Source organism: Protopterus annectens, chromosome 14.part0 (genome assembly GCF_019279795.1).
Source record: "Protopterus annectens isolate FY-2018-M chromosome 14.part0, PAN1.0, whole genome shotgun sequence".
NCBI classification, from domain to species: domain Eukaryota; kingdom Metazoa; phylum Chordata; order Ceratodontiformes; family Protopteridae; genus Protopterus; species Protopterus annectens.
Window position 1 is genome coordinate 107,090,938 of NC_056748.1, and position 23,952 is coordinate 107,114,889.

A 23,952-nucleotide genomic window follows, 5' to 3' on the forward strand; every position below is an offset into this window, starting at 1 on the left:
ACCATAAAGAATGTACACACAATGTCTAAATCACTTACCTGTATGGCCTAAAAACACTTGCAGAGTGGCAAAATAAACAGTATATAAATAGTATAAATTCCTACACTATATATATAATTACTACATAAATAAAAACTATATCTTACAGTGATACTACAAGAGTAACAGATTAAACTATAACATTGGGAGGGTGGCCTAATGGTTAAGGTGTTTGCCTTACAAACACAAAGTGCAGGGTTTGAATCTCACAAGGGATAATTGGTTAGGCTTAAAATGACTCGCAAGGGCAGTTAGCTTAGTACTAATCTATGAATCTGTTTACATGTTTGATGATACACTACTCCATGTTATACATTTTCAATGTTACGAAATTTGATGTTATGAGTTTTAGATGTTTTGGGTTTTCGATGTTATGGTCTCAGTGTTTTGAAATTCGATGTTTTAAAGGAGAACCGTGTGTGTGTGTGTGTGTGTGTGTGTGTGTATATATATATATATATATATATATATATATATATATGTAACAGGCAGGAACAAACGGAACAAGAGATCCAAACAGAGATGAATCTGAACTGTTTTAACAACACCCATGAAAAACAATTATTGTATAACAATTTCAAGGTGTACAATCTGTGAGACTTTAATTTGTCATTATACCTTACCTGAAAATGCTTACATTATACCTTACTTGAAAAAGGCATAACATTTGTTCCATCTTTAAAAACAAATATTGCTTGTGTGCTTACTAATCTTACCTCTAGATTTAATAAATTCCTTGTAGGCATAGTGCAGAGCCTACATGGAATGTTACTATGTCTATGTACATGGTTCCCCCTTAGCAGTCCACCATGCGTATTAAATGTAATGTGTTGCAGAGGGAGGGCCATAGGACATATTTATTGTATCAGTGTAGGGAGTGTGTTGCTAACTGTGTCTGCAGATGAGTAACACACTCCCTCCTACACTATCCAATAGGAGTATAGCAATGTAATTTATTTTATTTTTTTTAATAAAAATCATTTTTCTGCAGTACAGCACAGAGCGTAGCAGCACCAAGCTGGGCTGAGACACCAGACATCTAAAAATAAAATCTGGGTATATTTAATTATGTATTTAAAGGTCAAATTTAAGCATAGCTCAGTGGGTTAGTAGGGCGCACTGCTGTTCTCAGCAGTGCTTATAGGTAGCTCGGAGATATATGTAAATGTGCAGCAGTATTCCACATATCCATGTAGACGGAATGGGTAAAATTCTGGCAGTAGGTGCAGAGTTTGAATATCTGGAGGGGTTAATAAGCATTCATTTTCCAAATAGAAATTATACTAATTATTTTTAAATCCTGATCTGCTGCGATCAGCTAAGTTCTGGTAATATGTGCTAAGCCTTGCCAAGCACTGCTTAAACAAGATATGATTTAGCACTGCTTGGCTGTGCTTAGCTGGTTTGCAATCCATTAAACACTGCTAAGCATTGCCAGTTTAAGCACTGTTCAGTTGAGCTGAACTAGTTTTCATAGTGCTATGCAATGCACCACATTTTTAAATATTTCCCAATGGCATGTAAGGGCAGTAAAACAGGCTATATTAAGCACAATAAGTGAGAATACAGCATGCTCTATGGGGGTTCTGACTCTGAAGGGTACAATGGCAGGCGGTGGTGAGGGTTGGCACTTTCTGGTGAAGTGTTGGGGCATTTAGGAGTCCAGGGTCATGGTTGGACTCCTTGTAAAAAACATGAGGAACAGCTGATGATGGGAGGTTACCAGGGCTCAAAAGTGCAAAGGGGAGGCCTGGGAACCAGCTGGCAAAGGACCTCACCAGTGCAACTGGTATCCCTGCACAGGTGAGCAGTGTCATTACCGCCATGATGACCTGAGAAGAAGGAAGGGGGCTCTCTTGGACACCTGGGTCCATGAATTCAGGGCTGAGAATGACCCACACGTATGTAAGTACCATTTTCCGTGTTTCACCAATATCTAATCTTGAATGTCTGCTAAACAGGTATACATAATTGTGTCCTTCTTTCTCAACAGCTGCAGAGGATAGGGCTCACAACGTAGAGGTGCATGCTGGGCACATGGCCAGGTTGTTCTGTGAGAGTGGTGAGTACAGATGTATTTTGCTACCTATAGTCAAATAAGCAAGAAAGAGTAAAGCATTCACTGTGATCAGGTATATACAGTAAATATTGTATTGCGGTGAATGTGCACTTACACCTGTACTGCAAGATGTGCAAACTGCCAGCTGTAGTGCCATAAGCAGGGAAGACTAAAACATTAACCATAATAAACTATTATATGCAATAAAATGTAGTTGTGCAACTACTGTGGAATTACAGCTGTGTTGCAACACCTACATAATTATAAATGTTGTGCAATAAAAACATGAAATTATATAATTAACTAATTGAAGATTTCTCTAATAAAGTCTGTTGTGCAATGCCTGCGGCAATAGGGCTGTTTTTCAAGAAATCAATTATGACAACTGTTGTGCAATAAAACATGAAATAGTATCTGTACCTGCATGAAGTTATGTCTAATAAAGTCTGTTGTGCAACAGGGCTGTTTTGCAAGAAATGAGTTAATACAAAGGTACTGCAATAAAACCACAAAATAGTATCAGTACCTGCATGAAAGCTTGCCTAATAAAGTCTTTGCAATAAGCGTATATTCAGAGTTGTACTTTAAGAAATCACTTATGACAAATGGTCTGCAACAACACATGGAGCAATAGTGATAACACCAAGGTAAATATTTACAGCAAGATTGTCTTGTTTTCACCCTTGCATGTCAGCTACAAGCATTCAGGCTGTGAGGTATGGTGCTGCAGTCAGGTATAACAGTGTACTAGTTGCGCACCGCAAATAATAACCTATAATCAGATATCAGTTGCTGACTTCACAAATATTTTAACACACTAACAATGTAATGTGTACACCTGAATTCTACATAATCATATATACATTACCTAGCATCTCTGTCATGCTTGAATGTCATGCATGTGTGTTCAACTGCATGTGTGTTCAACTGTCACTGCAGTCAAGTATAAAATTGTACCAGCATTCTTCTTCTTTCAGCTTTTCCCGGTTAGGGGTTGCCACAGAGGATCACATGTCCACTCATGATTGGCAGTGGAGTTTTATGGTGTCAAGTTGCCAGGCTAGCACCCAACCTTCCACAGAAGGCACACACACATGCACTCACACCCAGGGCCAATTTAGAGTATCCAATCCACATACAGCATGCCTTTGAGATGTGGGAGGAAACCGGAGCACCAAGAGGAAACCCATGCAACCACAGGGAGGACATGCAGACTCCACACAGAAGGCACCCTAGCCAAGGATCAAACTGGAGAACCTCTTGCTGTGAGGTGGCAGTGCTAACTACTGCACCACCGCGGCCACCCACAAAACTGTACCATTATTAGCAGGTCATACTCTGGTGACAGGTGAGCTCTACACAAATATCAGTCAGTCAGTAAGCACAAGTGACTCAGTAGTTCAGTTTGCTAAATGCTGTGTATGAAGTACATTTTGCCACACACACAGACCAGGGTTCAGATCCAGTGCTATGTAGCTCTATATATTACAGTATCAGTCATGTAATGTTTACAGATATTCTCTCCACAGGAACTACAGGTAAATGGGTGAAGTAGCCCATATTATGAGTACATTATTGTGTGTTTACATACCACAGACTGTTACAATCATTGCCAGGAATGTGAAAATACAACATAAAAACAGGAAATAAGTGCAGTAATAGTAAAATAAAATGTGTAAGTTCTGGTATGGCTACATGCCTGGAGTGGGTGTTAAAGGTAGCTGCAGTCAATTGGGGGAAGTGACCTCAGCACAAGAAGCTGTTAGTAATTGGTTGTTTGGGACCATTCCTAGCTCTTTGGTAGCTCACTGCTTAAAATCCGCCTCTGGGCGTTTTTTTCTGGCTATACTGCTCAGACAAGCTCCGTTTACAGAGTGGTCCTAGCAGCAAGGAACGCGACTACCTTCTGGATTTAAGTATCTTTGCTTTTTTTTCACTGAAAATAGCTTCTGCTGCTTACTTTAAACTAGCCTGAAATTCTGTTGAGTACCCATTTCCCTATAGGTCCTTTCTGACTCAGTTACACAGCAATCTTTTCACTATTTCTAGCATGTCGAAGGGTCAGTTGCTGGCGTCCTCTCCTGTTCAGCTGGTGAATCTGGGAATCTTGAGGCAATGTTACAATTGCCTCATGTACACAGACAACCCTCTCCTCCTCCCAACAAATACAAATATATGCGAGAGATGCAACTATATAGCCAAACTGGAGGCTGAGCTCTCTCAATTCAGTACTGGCAAGACCAGTCAGGAGGAGAAGGTAACCACGCACACCACAAACCCAGTCTCACATAGAACTATCACAACTGCAAACCAAACACATAAACACACAGAAACATACTCGGTGGCGCTGATTAAAAATCTACCAAAACAACAGAGGCCTCCAAAGCAGACACCCAAGCAACCACCACCTCAAGATATAGCAAATGCAATACATAGTTCACAAAGTCAGTGTGCTAAACAGTCACAGCCCTTAAGGCCAAACAACATGCCAGACACACTTGTAATAGGTGACTCCATAGTCAGGCACACTGACGTCCCGCTCACCAGGCTGAACAAGGAGAAGGTCACGGTGAGCTGCCTGTCGGGTGCTAGGATCCGCCACATAACACAAGCACTCAGGTCACTCCACAGCAAGTACAAATATGACTCAGTCATTGTACATGCAGGTGTGAACGACCTGAGACGTACCTCCCTGGACTACATGAAAAGAGACATAGAGGAGCTCTATGATTATGTAGCCCAGGCCGGTATGACCCTGACCCTGAGCAGCATCTTACCCTCACCAAGAATGATGCAACAGTACAAAGACAAAATGATCACTTTTAACAATTGGCTTAATTACTGGTGTCATTCTAAGGGGATCCAGTGTCTGTCTGCTTGGGATGACATGCTTGACAAACCACGCTGAGGGATGGTTTGCACCTGTCACGGATATTGGCCAAGGCTCTTGCCACCCCCATAGTGCCTTTTTAGGCAAGGCTCAAATGACAAACCTACCTCCCTAGAAAACACAAGTGGAAAAAACTAAGGGTAATGCTGCTCAATGCCAGAAGTCTAAACCTCAAGATGCCCCTCGAAGCCCTCCTCAGTATGGAGAACATTGATGTCTGTGCAGTGACTGAAACCTGGTTCAAGGCTCCTGAGAGCACCCCAGCACTATCAGGTTTTACCTCATATCATGCTTTCCGGCCCCAAAACTTGGACAGAACCACAAAAGGAGGGGTATCCATTTTCATCAAAGATACCCACACCTCCAGGTTAATGGCAACACGAAGCATCGGAGACTATCCAGGTGCAACTAACCATAGGCAAAACTACCTTACAGTTTGTAGCATGCTACAGACCACCCTCTCAAACTCAGGAACCCCACACAGCCTTCCTGAAGACACTGGAGAGTATGAATGTCTCTCCAAATACCATCATTTTGGGAGACTTCAACTACCCAAACATAGACTGGGAACATTACTCAAGCCCCAACACTCTAGCCCAAAGGTTCTTAGAATTCATAAACTCAAATGCAATGGAACAACTAGTCACCATTCCCACAAGAGGAGACAATATACTAGACCTGATCATCACAAACATGGGGACAAAATGCTCCACACCGGAAGTACATCCCTCTTTGGTAAGATCAGACCATGAATTAATCTCAATGGAAATCCACATCCCGGCCCCCATGCGCTGCACAAAAGACCACAGTGAAGAACTTCTTAAAAGCAAACTTCACACTTCTTAAGACTGTGGTATCTTTCAAGGCCCCTGGGCCAGTGGAAACCACAACCCACACTGCTGAATCCTTTGCAAATGCCTTCTATGGGCACCTTCAAGAAATCATGGATCATGCAATCCCAAATAAAACCAAGACCCATTCCCCCAAAGGCAGGTCTGGTGGACCCCAGCCAAACAAACTTTACAACAGAAGGAGGAAGCTACTACATGACAGAGCAAAATCCCTAAAAGGAAAGGCATCTCTGATCAGTACTAGCAAAAAACTACGATCACTCATAAAATCATCCAAGGCCAACTTTGAGAGAAAAATCGCAAATGACACAAAAGACAATCACAAGGCCTTCTTTAGCTATGTTAGAAACCTGGGTGGAAACTCCCAGATATGCTCAGAGTTAGTCCAAAATGACACAAAATACACTGAACCCACTGACATTGCCAACATTCTGGCAGACAGGTTCAGTGCAAATTTCTCCTCCCCCCCAACAGGAGAAATAACTATCCCAGCAGAGTGTAGCCTCCCTAATATCTCAGATGCCCAGGTGAGAGCCGCCCTCTCTAAAGCTAAAAACACAGCATCAATGGGACCGGATGGTGTCCCTGGCTGTGTGCTACATGAACTCCAAGAGGAACTAAACCCACACATAAGGCTGCTGTTTAATCTTAGCCTTACCACAGGATCACGGCAACAGTGGTCCCACTTCACAAAGGCGGTGCTTCTACGGACCCTGAAATTACCGCCCATAAGCTTGACGAGCCTGGTCTGCAAAGCTATGGAGAGGATCATTATGGAACTCATAAACAAAGACATTGGGGACCTACAGACATTGGATCCTACCCAATTTGGCTTTGTCAAGGGCAGATCCTGCCTTTTGAACTGAAACAGTCACTAAGGCCATTGATGAGGGTAAGGCAGTTCACACAGCCTACCTTGACCTTGCAAAAGCCTTTGACACAATACCCCACTCGGGCATCATAGACAAACTCACCAGCTTAAATGTAAACCCATATGTCACAAGATGGGTTGCAAACTGGCTCAAGGACAGAACCCACAGGGTCAGAGTTGCTGGAGCTATGTCAGACACTAAGCCAGTCTGGCGGTGTCCCACAGGGCTCAGTCCTGGGACCCCTCTTGTTCGGCATTTATTTTTCCGAGGTACAGGCAAACATAGGAGGATTGTGGCTGACAAAGTTTGCAGATGACTGCAAACTGGGCGCCATAATTGATACTCCAGCGGACACAAACATCCTTCAGAGAGGCCTCATAGAAATGGATAATTGGTGCCAGAGCCATGGCCTTAAGCTAAACACCAAAAAATGTGTAGTCATACCCTTTGGGAAAAACAAGGTACCAACAAATTACCACATAGGTGGTAATCTATTAAGTACGGAAGAGGTAATCAGGGACCTAGGGACCCAGGTTGACAGTAACCTCTCATTTGACACTCACATTGCCAAAGTGGTTAGGAAGACCTTCTATATTGCCCACCTTATCATGAAGGGTTTCACATCTAGATCAAGAGAGGTCATTGTGCTCCTGTACTCTTCTCTTATCAGGCCAATGATTGAGTACAATGCCCCATTTGGGATGTATCTCACCCGACACCTGCAGCAGTTGGAAAGACCCCAAAAGTTCCTCACCAAGAGGATAAAGGGTCTTAAACATATGTCATATGCTGCCTGACTGAAAAAACTCCAGCTCTATTCAGTCGCATATCGCCTACTCAGAGGTGATCTGTGCCTGACGTACAAGGCCATGTCCAATCCTGAATTAATGGACATGCTCCACCTCAGAAAATCCAAATCCACCAGAGCCACGAGAACAACTGACTTAAACCTCAACACAGAAATAAATAGAACGTGCTGGAGGGACAGATTCATAACCCAGAGGCTCCCTACACTCTGGAACAGAATCCCAGTCCATGTTAGGCAGAGCCCCTCACTGACTCTATTCAAGAGAAATCTCGACGAGTGGATGGGAGATCATAGGTTTACCCTGGGGGTCATCTCTTTGTCACTACTAGACAGAGGCATAGTACCCTAAAAGGGCAAAGTATTCTCATCCTAAGGGGTGGTGTAAGCCACATACACTCTGGCTAGGCTTATAAATGCCCTAGGGCAGATAGCCTAGTATGAACCTATGAACCTATGAACCTATGAACCTATGAACCTATATTTGATGCAGATGCCCACTGTTGTCACTGCTATTGGGTTCTATCCCCATGACTGACAAGCAAGGCATGATAGCTAACTGCACTGTACACATACATGTCTCTCAAGTGTCACACTGTCATGGAATGTAAATACCATTGCATAATCCCTCTGTCACAGATGTATCATCATAGGTTCATAGGTTCATACTAGGCTATCTGCCCAAGGGCATTTATAAGCCTAGCCAGAGTGTGTTTGGCTTTCGCCACCCATTTTAAAATAATTTTGCTATGCCCTTTTTCGAGGTTAGTATACTGTGCCTCTGTCTAACAGTGACACAGAAGTGATACCCGGGGTAAACCTATGATCTCCCATCCACTCATCAAGAATCCTCTTGAAGAGAGTCAATGAGGGACTCTGTGATTATGTAAATAGCAAAGTGACACTACATCAGCCCATAGTATACCTTGGTAATAATATAGGTACACCTGATGTGCAAGTGTTTTGTGCAGTTATGAACCAGTAGTTACTGCTTGGTCCATACTGTCCCATGTGGATAGCTTGAGAGGTATGTACCTGTTACAGCAGCTATAGGGCACTTTTACACATAAAGAAAGGACAGACCTGTAGAGTAAATAGAAGTACTGTTGTCAACTATATAGCCTAGAATGGTATCAATGGGGTGTATTTCTCTCTCTCCCCCACCCTTTATCTTCAAATATTTATTATTGTTATTCATTGGTTATGGTTTACTATTAACAAATGTTGTTACATAAACTTTATTTTGGGGCATGTGTTTTATTATTGTTATGTGTTAAACTTGTTGCATATTAACATATCTTGTTGAATCACCTATTATGTTGGCCTTATGCCATAACTGTTACTGGCATGCTGTTAATATACTGACTGTTCTTTTAGTTATTGCTGAGTTCCACATAATATGCATTGAAATGTAATGGGGTTGTTTCTAATGTTCTGGCATGCTGATATTACTAAAACTGGTTTTGCTCATAGCTAACCTAAATGTATTGCTTCACCTCCATAATCACAGCACTTCTGGGTAGGCCATTTCCTGCTGATCTGCCTACCCTACCTCAGCCGGCTGTGGCACCGGGTACCAGTGCATGTGGTACCCAAGCCAGTGGTGCTCCCTCTGCTGGCACTGCACCACCTTCAGGTGGAACCACTTCAGGGGACGGGGTCAGTCCCCCCTGGGAATGGTGGCAGTAGTCACCCAGGATTGACTATCGGCCATGTGGTGTGCAGGATTCTTCATGGGAGTTATGAGCAATGCCTGCGCCAGCTTGAGAGCAGACTCAGTACTCCAGTGGGGCCTGCTGTCCCTGGATCCCAGCCTCCAGCACAGCCACCTTAGGGGCAGTGAAGCAGCAGTGTGGACTGCCTATGTGTAGGGACCTCAGTCACACTGCTGCCGTCTGGAGACACATGCTCCATGGATTCTATGACACCCTCCCCATCCAAGGTGTTTACCTCCCTCATGTGTCATACACTGCCCCTGTCTGCTATCTTGTCTGTCTGCAATTGCATCCTCTCCCACCCAACTTACCTCCCCACATGTACCTATATCCCTTCCCCAACATTTCACTCTGTCCTTATACAAAAAAAAAAAAAAAATGGGCACTTGTCCCACAAAAAAAAAAAAAAAATCACCCCATACATAGCTTTCCATTTTGCACATGTGTTCACTGGACATAACTAATTCAGTCCAATTGGCCTGACAACAACAAATTTATGTTGTTCTCACCCCTCTCTCTGGGGTTTGAGAGTCCAAATTCATCCTCCAAATCTGTCAAAATGCACAGCTGTTGCTGTACAAGAAATGGAAAGCTATGGTCCTTCACTGCACCTATTCTGCACATCCCTACCTGCCTCTCACTATGTTTTCCCCCTGCTTGCCCCCATTTCACCACTGTCCTATAATCCATTTTTCTTTTCTTTTTAATTTTTTAGTGCAAGTTTGTGTGGAGCTAAGCAGTGCACCAAGCAAACCTGCTTAAAATGCTTTAATTTGCCTTACTGATCTTATATGTTTCTCAAAGTGTTAGGCACGAGTACAAAATAAACACCCCTGCCATGATTTAAACCCAGCTTCCTTTCAACTACAGCATTATCCCACTAGACCACACAGATCTTTCTTAAAGCAGGTATTTTCAGGAAAACATACTGAGTGCCACTGACAGACTGCAATTGAACCTAATGGGAGAAATGGGAGTGTACCTTGGATTCTGATGAGAAAATAGATAGCCAAATAAATATTAATGGCAGTACGTTAGGCCTAGGATAACAGGTAAATGTTCACTTTTATCCGCAACATCTTTAAACACACCTGCTAAGCAGTGGCGGCTGGTGACTTCAAATTAAAGGAGGGCTGCAGGAGACAGCTGAATGGGTGGGGCCAATTGGGAGGGGTGTGGCCAAACAGAAAGGGGTGGGGCTATGCTCAAAACCACAGCAACTGGAACCTAAATTAAGTACGCTGCCGTGGGTGCCAAACAGTCACTACGAGAGTCCAATCAAGACAAAATGTAGTGTAGAAGAAAAAAATATTTCAATGCATTGGCTACATGACAACTTACTTAATATCCAGATGGAAAGAGGTTGTGAGGCATGAAAAAATAAATTACTTTTTAAATACATTACTGGAATGCCAGTCAAAATCAAGTATAAAAAAACAAGCAGCACTCAACTCAAACCACTACTCCTTGCACTGCAGTTCTAATTATAATTTATATTCAGCTTTATAAAATTACCAAGTAACATGCTGAAAGTAGCAATGTCTGTGTTACCCCCACTTGTAAAAATGTTTCTTATCCAAAAAAGACCTGCTGCCTGACACAACTATCTACTTGTTTCATGGGGAAGACATGATCAAAATAAAAAATGAACAGCAAACAAGAAACAAGCTCAAGATAAATTACTTAAAGGATTCCTGCACAAGTTATGGACCACACATGATAGATTGGCATTCTGTTTAGTTTATGGGTAAGCCTGCAAAGATGACTGCAAGTCTCCAATAAATGTAATGAGCTTCTGAAAATACTGTAATCCTGTCCTTTATTACAAATACTGTCATATGCATTTCAATACCCAAGGCTTATACATTATCTAGTTATGTAAATATTCTCTGCATGGCAACAATGAAAAGGCTTTCAATGCTAGTAAATCTTTAACAGTTTGCTTATTAAAGCTTACTTGCATCTTACAATCTCTGACAAGCTTACCTGATGCTCATTAAATACTTAAACAGAGCAACAAAGCACTGTGACAGCATGCATTTCCTGAATAATAAGAAGCATAAATCAGCAGTATAAACATTTGACAGAAAACCAGAACATTCTGCAAAATCAAGGACAGATGAAAAGCCACGGTCGTACTTGTGGTTTACCTTGGAAGGGGGAATACTCTGCACACTTACACTGCATAACTGCACCTTGCCTTCCTTGGACACATCCAGAGCCACTACAATGGGGAGTGGGGTGCAACAAGTATGTCACAAATTGAAATGTCTCTGGCTGACAGTGATGACTCTGACACTCATACCTCTCAACTTCAGAGCAAGAAATCTGGACAAAGCCATACATAGAAATAGAAGTGGGACACAGGCCCAAAGATAAGGGCAATTTTTAAATATTGCTCTCATTAACTTAGATAATAGAACAGTAGTAGGTCTTGCATTAGTACAACTTTTTTGAAGGGTATGAAATCTGAAACTCAAATGTCTGCCATTATTTTTTTACTTCAGTCTTTAATGACTTGCCATTAATTTGCCAGAAAACCACAATTTTATGAAAAACAGACCAAAAATGTGATGCAAAAATATAAAGTTGCCACACAATACAGCTGGGAACCTGTCAAAAATAGGACACCTTTTTAATATTAACACTGTTAACTTGAGCAGCTAACAAAATAAGAGCATCTACATGCATTTCTGAAATAAAAGTAATCTATAACTCTGATCATTACAGTTATATATAATTGTAAACCCTCAACGTTTTCTTCCAAAATTGCCATTTTTAGGAGGGACTATTAGGGGAAAGCAACATTTCAAGCCAAAATTGGGGACAATTGAGAGGTTTGGATATTCCTAATTCTACAAAGCAATTTGCATTTACCTCTCAACCTCTTAATGCAGGAAATCTGGACAAGGCCAAATATATTGGGGGAACATACAAACACTACTAAAAATTGCTCTTGTATAAACGTAACACAGTTCATAGAATAACAGGTCTTGCATTAGCATGCATTTTTCTGAAGGTTATGATGTCTGAAACTCAATGTCTGTCATTTAGTGACTTCATTCCTAAATGATTTGCTAGAAAACCACAAATTTTAAGAGAAACAAACCAAAAATAAGAAGCAAATATCTATTCATTCTGCAAAAATATGGACAACTGAAAGGTATAGTTCAACTGGGGCTGTCTGAGTTTGCTACCCCCCACCTCACAAAATCATGGTCGAATGGAGCCTCCCCCCTGCAGCCATTCCAACGTCCCATTCCTTGGTTATTTTGCCCCATTTACCATAAACACTATAATGTGCATACTGCTTTACTTCTGCAATGATTTAGCTTTCATTTGAAAGTTTTATTTTGCATTTTACAGCACAAACCCTAACAGATATCTGTAAAACAAAGCAATGCAGTCTCACAATGAAAACAGACTTAGCATTAAAACTTCTCTGCCCTTGAAACTCACATGCATTGAAACAGCATTGAAACCCACATTCAAAGAAAATACATTTTGCCAGTGGCAGATAAAGATTAACTCTGGGCTGTTTTCAAAATCATAGGCCCCTTGAACATGAAACACACACATGCTCTTTGATACACCTTCCTGACTGTATTACATTATATTCCTTGTACAATACAGTACAGTTGTTAGAGGGCATTTTAAATTTATTGTTTTGAAGATTTTTCCAGTAAACAATAAAACAAAATGCATGCACCAATGACAAAACTGCCCGATTCAGAACATTTCCATAATAAAATGTCTACTCAACCTTCTATAGTCCACCAGTATCAGTAAATATGCACAATCTCTGAAGTAGTAAAATCCACATTAAAGAAATCTGTAACTAATAAAGAGGTTGCTGCTAGCAAACAACTTTATATGTCATTGTTTCATCTACAAATAAAGTGCCTGTTGCCCTTGAAGAATAAATTGCCTATGTTGCATGCATTAAAAAAATGATAAGCTAGTAATACCGCAATAGGGAATGGATAGCAAACTGATAACAGGTTCATAGTTACTAGTTATCTTTGCCAAAAAGGACTGCAGCATCCACCCACTTTATAACACAGCACAGTATCAGCAATGCATCTACCCACTGTGGGAGTAGACCCCACAGCCTTCTGCATCAAAAGTAAGTACACTACCTGTTGTGCTATTAACAATGCAAGCAGACTTAGCATAAGCAGCACTAAACTTTTGTTTCCCTGCAGCTCTCAGCTCCTTGTAAAATCTACTCGACACTCAGCTGTATCTCTAAACTTTGCAGAACAAGAAATCTGGAAAAAGCCAAAAATTATTGGGGGGGGGGGCAAAAGGCCAAAAACCAGGGACACATTTTAAACATTGCTTGTATAATGTTGGAAAGTTTCTAGAATAAAATGCTGTGTTACCACCATACATTTCACTGCCACGTCTTGAACCTAGGTGACCCTGTGCAAAACAGTCAGAGAAACATACCACTATGCCAAATCAGCTGAAACAGACGAAGACAAACTTAAATGGCTACTATTTAGTGAATTCAGTTCTCACCATAGCTGTCAACCTCTTAGCAAAAAACACCTGAAAAAAGTCAATAATGTGGGAATACAGCTGCCAAACATATTCAGTGAATTCAGTTCTCACCATAGCTCTCAACCTTAGCACAAAATACCTGGATGAGGCCAATAATGGGGGAATACAGTCCCAAAAATATGAGCAAAATTCAAATATCCATGTTATAAACTTAAACAATTGCTAGAATAAAAGGTTTTGTTTTACTGTGTACTTTCTGAAGAATATGAAGTCTGAAATTCAAATGCCTGTTATTTCTAAACATTTGTTAACCAGGAAACTAGTCTGACTTGGAACAAAACAAAGCCAATTTTCAGCAGAGCAGGGAGAAACACTCCAGACACATCTTTGTAAGGGATGGGAGGACATGCAGACTCCAGACAGAAGGCACCCGAGCCAAGAATCAAACCAGAAAACCTATAGCTTGTCAGGCAACAATGCTACCAGTTCACCACTGCACTACAAACCTTTGCAAGGAAATATGAAGATACAGAAACCACAGATTTTATGAGGAACAGAACAAATATGAGGCAAAAATCTGCAATTCTTTACAAATAGTGGTGGGTAGGGAATTCAGGTCCTTGCCACCTGCATCCAAGGTACAGGGTTCAAGCCTGAGTATTTCTACCCACCACTATGTGTTAACAAGGACATTTTACACGCACACACACTAACTTACTTATCTGTAGATGGGTCCAGAAGCAGTAAACCAGGTCCAACTCCATTGTCTCTAAGCAGCAAACCCACGCTCGACTTAACACTTCCCTGCAAGAGCTTAGAACTCAACTTACCTCACTCCTGCTTGGTCCTGCGCTCGTATCCCTGCTCACCTCTCTCCTGATTGGTCCTGCCTGCAGTACAAGCAGTTCGGAGCTCCTCTGTTCTGTGCGGTTGTCTACCACACAGATTTCTGGGCATCTGCAGGGCAGAAAATACTTTCTCTGCATCTGGACTGCTGAGTCAGGCAGTCAGAGTTCGCACAGATTGCGGGGCAGTTTGAGTGTGTCTGTGCAGCAGTTCCAGTACTCGTTAAAAAATATATGTTTTTTAAAGTTGTTTCATGTTATTTATTTCTTTTATTTCTAGGTGGGAGAGCTGTTGTCTGATAGCATGAGCCACCCCTGCTGCTAAGCCATCAATGGCACAGTACATATGTTCAACTGGGACCCTGCTGCAGAACAACTGCCTGTGAAAGCCATGCTCATACAAATGGATGCAGACAACTTGTGTCACAGCTGTACATATGCACATACATCTGGCAAATACACCTGCAGCAGTATTGACTCAGTAGCTCAGTCAGTTAAATACCTTGCATAAACAACATTTTGCAACACACAGTCATGGGTTCGAATCCAGTGTGTTGCACTTCAATTACATTTTTGTGAACACAGCAAATAATGAATGACTCATGCAATTTTATTCCCCATAGGTTATTGCTACTGAATTATCAGCTACCCAGTTTTGAAAGTCACAGGCCTGCAGGTAGGGACACACTGCACACATTCAGATAGCCTAACTGTATTCCACCTACTACTCTGCTATTGGCACTGTTGCATAACAGATGTACTGTAAGCACATGCCTCAATTGCACTGTAATGGGTACCCTTACCTTGGCTCTCCTGTAACAACAGGACTGACACAGTTGCCACAGTTCCATGAACAGCTTGCAGGCCTCCAAAGAGCTCACACTCCCCCACCATTGTGTCCTAGGCTGCAGCATCAGCTGCAGCCTGGACCATACATGACTGTATGTTAAGGTAGCTGCTACAGACTGACAATATCTCCCAACCCCACTACAACAAGGGATCCAGACACAACCATACATAAAGGGGTGGGGGGCAGAGGCCAAGAGATAGGTACATGTTTCACAGTTTGCCCCTACAAACATAGTGTGGATAGAATAGCAGCTAATGCATTACCATGCATATTCTGATGGTTATGAAATGTGACACTCACATGTCTCTCTTCCCAGTCTGACCTCAACCCACAATGTTTGCCAGTGTCCTGCCAGTTGACCACACTGTCATGGGACACTGAGCAAGCATATGAGGCAAAACTGTGGACATACTGCATACATCTCTATAGTGGACAGTATTTGTACTTACCATTTGTGATACTGTAGTCTCCACACCTCAGTAATATCCATCTCAAAAACTATGAAAGTGGCCAAGGCCTACATGAAGGCATTGTATATTGCACTGTGGTGCCATGTCATTGGCTAATAAAAGTGCAATTCAGCTGTGTTGGATGCAATTAGCATGTCTGAACCACAGATTGATGCACAGGCAATTACCTGTTAATGAGCATTACCTGCAAAAGGCAAACAACTGCTTATGGGGAATAGGTCTGTATGTGATTTTACTCACACTGACAGTGTATGTGCCAAGCATTTGCACTGGAACCCTTCAATAAAAGGAATACATCACTCTACCGGGTATGTACTACATTTCTCCATAAAAAGGGATGCAGATGGGAGGATGGTAGTATGCAGTATAGGGATTAAAACAGTAGGCTTATATTAGAACTATGATATTGATATGTCAGTGATACTCCACTGTTACCACATACAGGCATGCCTCTCAGTTGTCCCTGCTTTGACTCACATCTCTGCTCTGTCCCTGTCCATCTCTCCTACAATGGTCGGCTGTTATAATAAAGATAATGGATTACATCTAAGGCATAGTGACACTAAGGAAGGGTGTACACTCCTGTAACATCAACCTATGGACTGTAATTCACCTCCTCTCATTCTGTCGATGTGACACATACATTGCACTAACATTGTAAAGGTGTCCCTGATGTACTTTGGCTAAGTCCCTTTATTGTGAATATTCATCCCTCTCTGGTTGAGAGCTATTCCTAACATACATCTCAGCCTCCTACAGTAAGAAATCAGGACACAGCCATATTTAATGGTGGGACAAAGGCCCAACCTCAGTGACAGAGTATACATATTGGCCATACAAAGTAAGACTGTGATTAGAGTAACAAATATTACTGTAGCATAAGTGTTGTCTAAGAGGTCTGGTGGGTGACAGATTCTGTATCAGTTCTCTGACAGCAACCATCACTCAGTGGACAACCATTTGTCACACACACACATTTGTGCAAGATGGACCACAGCAGTGAGGTAAACATGGTGACATTCTGCAAACATCTGCATGCATAGTTGAGATCTATGATGTCAATAGGGAACATATACAAAAGCAGGTTTGCATTGCTGTCTGTCATTGTGGCACACTGGTTTGGCTGGATTGTCCCCATATAGTTGTTGGAATAGCACACTGCTATTTCACTGACAGTGGCTGTGTCACATATTACTGGGGATTTGCCCATAGGGGACACACCACAGTACACTGCATTGATGGCTGTAGTGACATAACGCACTATCTGTCCTAGCACACAGGGACAATGCCCAGTATTGCTACTACCTTGGTGTTAGTCACAAATGTAATGTGTCAAACTGTGGGGTATGATGTGTGAGTGAGCAGTGGATAGTGCAGGCCATTATGGGTGTGTAGGGTGTGTACATAGTGGACATCCATGTATCTGGTCCTGTAATGTGTTTTCCTTTTGTTGTCTTGCAGAAACAATGTAATGGCGACATCCTCCATTTTCATCAGCAGAAAATGACAATATACTGGATACCTTCAGACTCAACCATCACATCCTGCTGTCAAGGGGTTGCTACAACCATGAACAGCAGGCAGCATTGTGGGCCAACAATCTGAGGGCTGTTAATGATATTGGCCAACAAGAGAGGACGAACAAGAAGGTTAGACACCAGGCCACAGACATAGTCAATGCCGTACGTCAAAGGGCAGCTGCTGTTGCCAGAGATTGTCTTGTCACCAGTGGAGGGCCTGCAGCAGAACAACTACTCTCAGCCACAGAGGAATTCCTGGTGAACCTACAGTCAACCCACAGCTCCCAGCCAACCATCATGCCATACATCCTCGAGGTGGTTGCCACAGTGTCCACATCAGAGGAGCGTCTAGGTAAGCTGACTCTGTTCAACAGTATAATACATTTGCAGTCATTGTGGCAGGCTCTACACACCCAGTACATGGGAGTCAAATCTATCTTCACTGGAGGTGGGGTGGATTTTTCACCACAGTTGTGCACACATACTCAGACTATCAGCAATACAGCCAGTATCACAGTAGCTACTGAACGTGGATATGTGCACGTATTACCTTGTAATACTGCAACATTTGGTGTTGCTGACATTACCTCTCCCTCATCTTTTCACAGGTACATCAGGTGTGGCCAGAGTTCATGGTCCTGTACCTGGTAAGTGTTGATAGGTAGGTACTAGGCTATTGGCCCTAGGGCCTATATAAGCCTAGCCAAAAAGGTACCCTAGCTTTCGCCACCCAAGAAAATTATTTTCCTGTGCCCCTGTCGAGCAGAGCCACAGAGGTGATCCACGGGGTGAATTTCTTATCTCCCATCCAATCATCAAGATTTTTCTTGAAGAGTGCTAATAAGGAGCTTTGTTTGGTATAGATAGGTAGTTTGTTCCAGAGTATAGGAAGTCTCTGAGACAGGAATCTATCCCTCCAGCATGTTCTGTTTATTGTGGTGACAAGGTTTAGGTCCCTAGAGCATATAGCTTGGGGGGGATTGGGATTTCTTTAGGTGGAGCATATCCAACAGCTCTGGGTTTTATCATAGCTTTGTATGTTAGGCAGAGATCGCCTCTGAGTAGGTGATATGTGATGGAGTAAAGCTGGAGTTTTTTGAGATGGTCTGCATAGGGCATCTGTTTGAGGCTGGTAATCTTCTTTGTGAGGTATGTCTGCAGCCTTTCCAGTTGTTGTAGATGTCTTGCGAGGTACATACCAAAAGGGGCTTTGTAATCTATAATGGATTTAATGAGTGATGAGTAGAGGGAAACAATGACCTCTTTTTTCCTGGATGAGAAACCTTTTGTGATGAGGTGTGCCACATAGAAGTATTTCCTGACTACTGTGGCAATGTGATTATCAAAGGAGAGACTACTGTCCACCTGTGTCCCAAGGTCTCTTATCATGCTTTCGGTGTTAAGTAGACTTCTGCCTGTGTGATAGTTCATGGGTACAGAGTTTTTACCAAAAGGGATGACTATGCACTTTTTGGCATTGAGCTTGAGGCCATGGCTTTGACAGCAGGCATCTGTCTTAGTGAGGCCCTTTTGTAGGATGTGCACATCATTAGGAGTTTTGATTATGGCTCCCGATTTGCAGTCATCTGCAAACTTTGTTAGCCAAAGACCTTCTGTGTTAGCCTGTACTTCAGAGAAGTAGATACCAAACAGGACTGAACCCTGTGGTACTCCACTTGTCACTGATCTGAAGATGGATTTAGAGTCTGCTACATTCACAGTGTGGGTTCTGCCAGTGAGCCAGTTGGCAACCCATTTTATGACATAGGGATTTATACCTAGTTTAGTGAGTTTATCTAGAATTCCAGAGTGAGGGATGGTGTTGAAAGCCTTTGCAAGATCTAGATAGGCTGTGTGAACCCCCTTACCCTCATCAATGGCTTTGGTGACTGCTTCAAAGAAGTCTATTAGGTTTAGGAGACATGATCTGCCTTTTACAAACCCGAACTGGATAGAGTCCAGAGTTTAGAGATTACCAATGTCATTGTTTATAAGTTCCTAAGTCTCGTCAGGCTAATGGGGTGGTAGTTCTCGGGGTCTGTGGTAGCTCCCCCTTTATGGAGTGGGTTAACCACTGCAGTGCACCATTCAGTGGTCACAGAGCCTAAGGTGAGGCTATGATTGAACATGGTACTTAGGTGGGGTGCCAATTTGTTCCATAGTTCATGTAGAATGCAGCCTGGGATGTTGTCAGGTCCCATGGATGCTGTGTTCTTGGTTTTGGAGAATGTGTTTTTTACCTATGCAGCTGTGATTACAGGAACCTTGCATTCTTTCAGTATAGAGATGGGCCATTTAGGGGGTGAGAGAGGGGTAAAATTAGCACTGAACCTATGTTCCAGGATGTTGGCAATATCAGTTGGTTCTGTATATTTAGTACCATTGTGCTGTAACTCAGAGCAGATCTGAGGGTTGCCATTGAGATTCATGACATAGCTAAAAAATGCTTTGTGGTGGTCTTTAGAATCAGTGGCAATTTTGTTTTTGTAACTAGCTTTGGAGGATTTTATGAGGGATCTCAGCTTTTTACTGAGGCTGACCAGGGAGTTCCTCCAATCATGGGATTTTACTCTTTTCTGCAACAGTTTCTTTCTTCTGTTGTAGAGTTTGTTTATGGCAGAGGACCACCAAATTGGCTTCCTTTTTTTGTAGGATAGCATCTTGGTTCTTTTAGGAATTGCAGGATCAATGCACTAAGTGCTTATAAAGTGCATTTGTAAAGGATTCAGCAGTCGTACCTCTATTGTCCATCAGCATGGATGTCGTGAAGTTTGCCACTTCTGTCTTAAGAAGTGTGAAGTTGGCTTTGGAGAATTTTTTTACGGTGGTTTCCCTAATGGGGGGTGGGGGTGGGATGTGGATGTCTATGGTGATTAGTTTGTGATCGGAGCTGACCAATGAGGAATTGACCTCTGGTGTGTAACACCAGTTGCCCATTTTGGTAATGACCAGGTCTGGGATATTGCTGCCCTGGTGGGGGTGTGGATAAGTTGATCCATGGCATTGGAATTTATGAATTCCAGAAAACATTGAGCACAAGAGTTGGTACATGAGTAGTTTTCCCACTTAATGGTGGGGTAGTTGAAATCACCCATTATTAAGGTGTTAGGTTGTACCCTAATTTTCCAGTGTATCAAGAAATGAGGAGTGGGAATCCTGGGGCATCCTGGGAGATCTTTAGCAAGCTACAAATTGGATTGCGGTCTTGCCTAGAGTTAGTTGCACTTGGATAATCTCGGATGCATTATGCTGAGCAACTAGCCTGGAGGTGTGGATATCCTTAATGAATATGGACTTCACTCCGCCTTTAGTGTTTTGGTCCAGGTTAGATGGCCGAAAGGTGTGGTGTGAATTTTAGCCTGGTAATGCAGGGGTGCTCTATGGAACCTTGAACCAGGTCTCTGTCACTGCGCAGATGTCGATGTTCTCCATTTTAAGGAATGCCTCGAGTGAGTGCATTTTGCGGTTTAGACTTCTAGCATTGAGTAGCATTACCCTCAGATTTTGCTTGCTTGTTGCTGTTACGGTGGTGAATTTGTCATTTGAACCTTGCCTAAAAAAGGTGCTGTGGGGTGGCAAGAGCCTTAGCCCGTATCCAGAATCCCAAGGGTGACAGATGCAAGCCATCTCTGGCAAAGCATCGTGGTTTGTCTATCATGTCATCCCAGGCAGCAGATACTGGATCCCCTTAGAATGACACCAGAAGCTTAGCCAATTGTTGAAGTCAATCATTATGTCCTTGTACTGTGGCATCATTCTGGGTGATGGCAGGATGCTCCTCAGGGCTAGGGTCATACCTGCCTGGGCTACGAGATTGGACAGCTCCTCCACGTCTCTTTGCATGTAGTCCAGAGAGGCACGTCTCAGGTCATTCACACCAACATGGACAATGACAGAGTCATATTTGTACTTGTTATGGAGTGAACAGAGTGTGTGTGTGTTATCTGGCAGATCCTGGCATCTGACAGGCAGCTGACAGTAACTTTCTCCTTGTTTAGCCCAGTGAGTGGAACATCAGTGTGACTGACTATAGCATCACCTATGACTAGAGTGTTGGGTACGTTGTTATACTCTATGGGCTGTGGTTGAGTGGCACACTGAGTTTGTGGGCTATGTGTCATTTGGGTTGTGTTGGGGGTGGAGGTTGCTTGCGTTTCCGCTTTGGAGGTCCCTGTTGCTTGGGTAGATTTTTATTGAGAGCCTCCGCAAATGTAGGTGAGTGTGTTTTGTGTTTCTATGTGTGTGTTTTGGTGGTGTAGGTTTTGAGGGACTATGTGATGAGTGTGGTGTGGTGCAAGTGTGTACCTTCTCCTCTTGGCTGCCTATTCCAGTATTGGGTGAAGAGAACTTTGCTTCCAGTTTGGCTATATAAGTGCATCTCTCACAGGTTGTAGTGTTGGGTGGTAGTAGGAGAGGGTTGTCTCTGTACATGAGGCAATTGCTGCATTCTGCCAAGATGCCCAGATTCATCAGGTAGACAGGAGAAAACACCAGGAGCTGACCCTTAGACATGCCTGGATAGGTACTTATTTATTAAGTACTAAAACAGTTTTCCTCTAGACAAGTGAGGAAAGTTGAGTGTTGTAGCAATTTATAGCTTATTTAGTGCTTACAAAGAGTTCTGAACAAGTGCTGAGCTCAAAGAAACAGATTTGAGTGCTGAAACTAAAAAACTGGCTAGTTTTAAGAAACAAAATTAAGCTAGAAGGCTTACCTCCAACACAGAAAGGCTTGAGGGCTCAGAAGCTTACAAACAGTCCTGGATTCAGCAAATCTGTGTCTGGACTAGACGACTTACAGGAAAGTCAGGAAACAAGCTTAGAATTTTTTTTTTGTAAAGTGGAAAGGGGAACGGAGGAACAGAAACTAAGTGGGTTGGCCTTCTCAAATGTTCTCCCTGGATTAGGTAGAATGAGGTAATGACACTAGACTGGGAGGAGTGTCCCAGATGAAATTTACAGTAGGGGCGGGCAACTGCAAAGCCACCAGGTATCAAAACAAGATACCTATAGGGAGGGAGGGTGGATAAAAATCAGAACAAACAAACCCAACCAGATGCTTAACAATTGTAAAAAATTTCTAGTTAATACCTCACACACAGTGAAACTAGCTAGAGACGTATTTGCAGACAATAAAAGTGCTATAAATAACTTGTAAAAATAAGCAAAAAAACAGGATACTCAATGTTACATATCACACATTAGTTTGCTTAGTGCCCTTCCTCCGATTAGCTCAGTGTAAATGGCAGAAACACAAGTTATCTTCTTAAGTAACAAAGTTGAAACCTGAAACAACTTTAAAAAAACGTTCGAAGAACCAATGATGTGCTTACTCCCAGTCATAGTCCAGGTAAACCCCAATCAGCCAATGACCATAAACACTTCACTCTTACTGAAATGCTATATTTGCCTTGGCTAAACTAAGATGGCCTGGAACATGTGCTCAGACATACAGCCTCTACCAACAAACAAATAGGCCTGAAACACAAGCCTGAATATGGAAAAAATCCAAACAAACAAACCCAACCAGATGTTTAACAATTGTAAAAAAATTCTAGTTAATACCTCACACACAGTGAAACTAGCAGAAAAGTATTTGCAGACAATAAAAGTGCTATAAATAACTTGTAAAAATAAGCAAAAAACAGGATACTTAATAATATACATCACAGATTAGTTTGCTCAGTGCCCTTCCTCCGATTAGCTCAGTGTGAAATGGCATTTTATTTGGAACCCAGCCCTATGTGAAAGGAGAAATGGGAGAGAAACAAACAAAGCAAATACACATTGCCAGGAATGAAGACATTGTCTGTGCCAGCATCTCCCTTCATTTCTCGTGATGCTGTCATGAACTAAACATTACTTTTATGTGTGAAAATGTCTTAATTAAATGACACTAATTATAAAAAGACACGGAGCAGTGCTGACTGCTATGAAGTTATCACACTTAAATAAGCTTCTAAGACTGGCACATTTTTTTTATAAATGGGCTGTGGCATACCACCAACTGCTTAAAAAAAAATCACACATGCACGCACTCACACCTAGGGCCAATTTAGAGTGTCCAATCCACCTACAGCATGTCTTTGGGAGGAAACTGGAGCACCAGCAGGAAACCCACATGACTACAGGGAGGGCATGCAGACTCTGCACAGAAGGCACCCCAACCGAGGATAGAACCGGGGAACCTCTTGCTGTGAGGTGGCAACACTAACCGCTGCACCACTGTGGCTGCCCTCTATACATGTATATCTGCCAAGAGTAAAAGGAAAACTGCAGCAATAGTATTACTGTTGCCTTCTGCATTTGAATTTGTACCCATAAGTACATTTATTTTGTCTTTAATGATGCACACTTTTCTGTAAAAAAGTGCTCTTGCTAAAAGTGCTCATAGGTGTACTTATTTCATGGATTGGGCAACTGATACATATTCATGTATAACAAACTAGCACAAAAAAGCAGAAAAGTAAGATAACTAACTGTAGAAAAGCAAAACTGGAGGACTGCTGTGAGGAAAAAACACAAATTTAA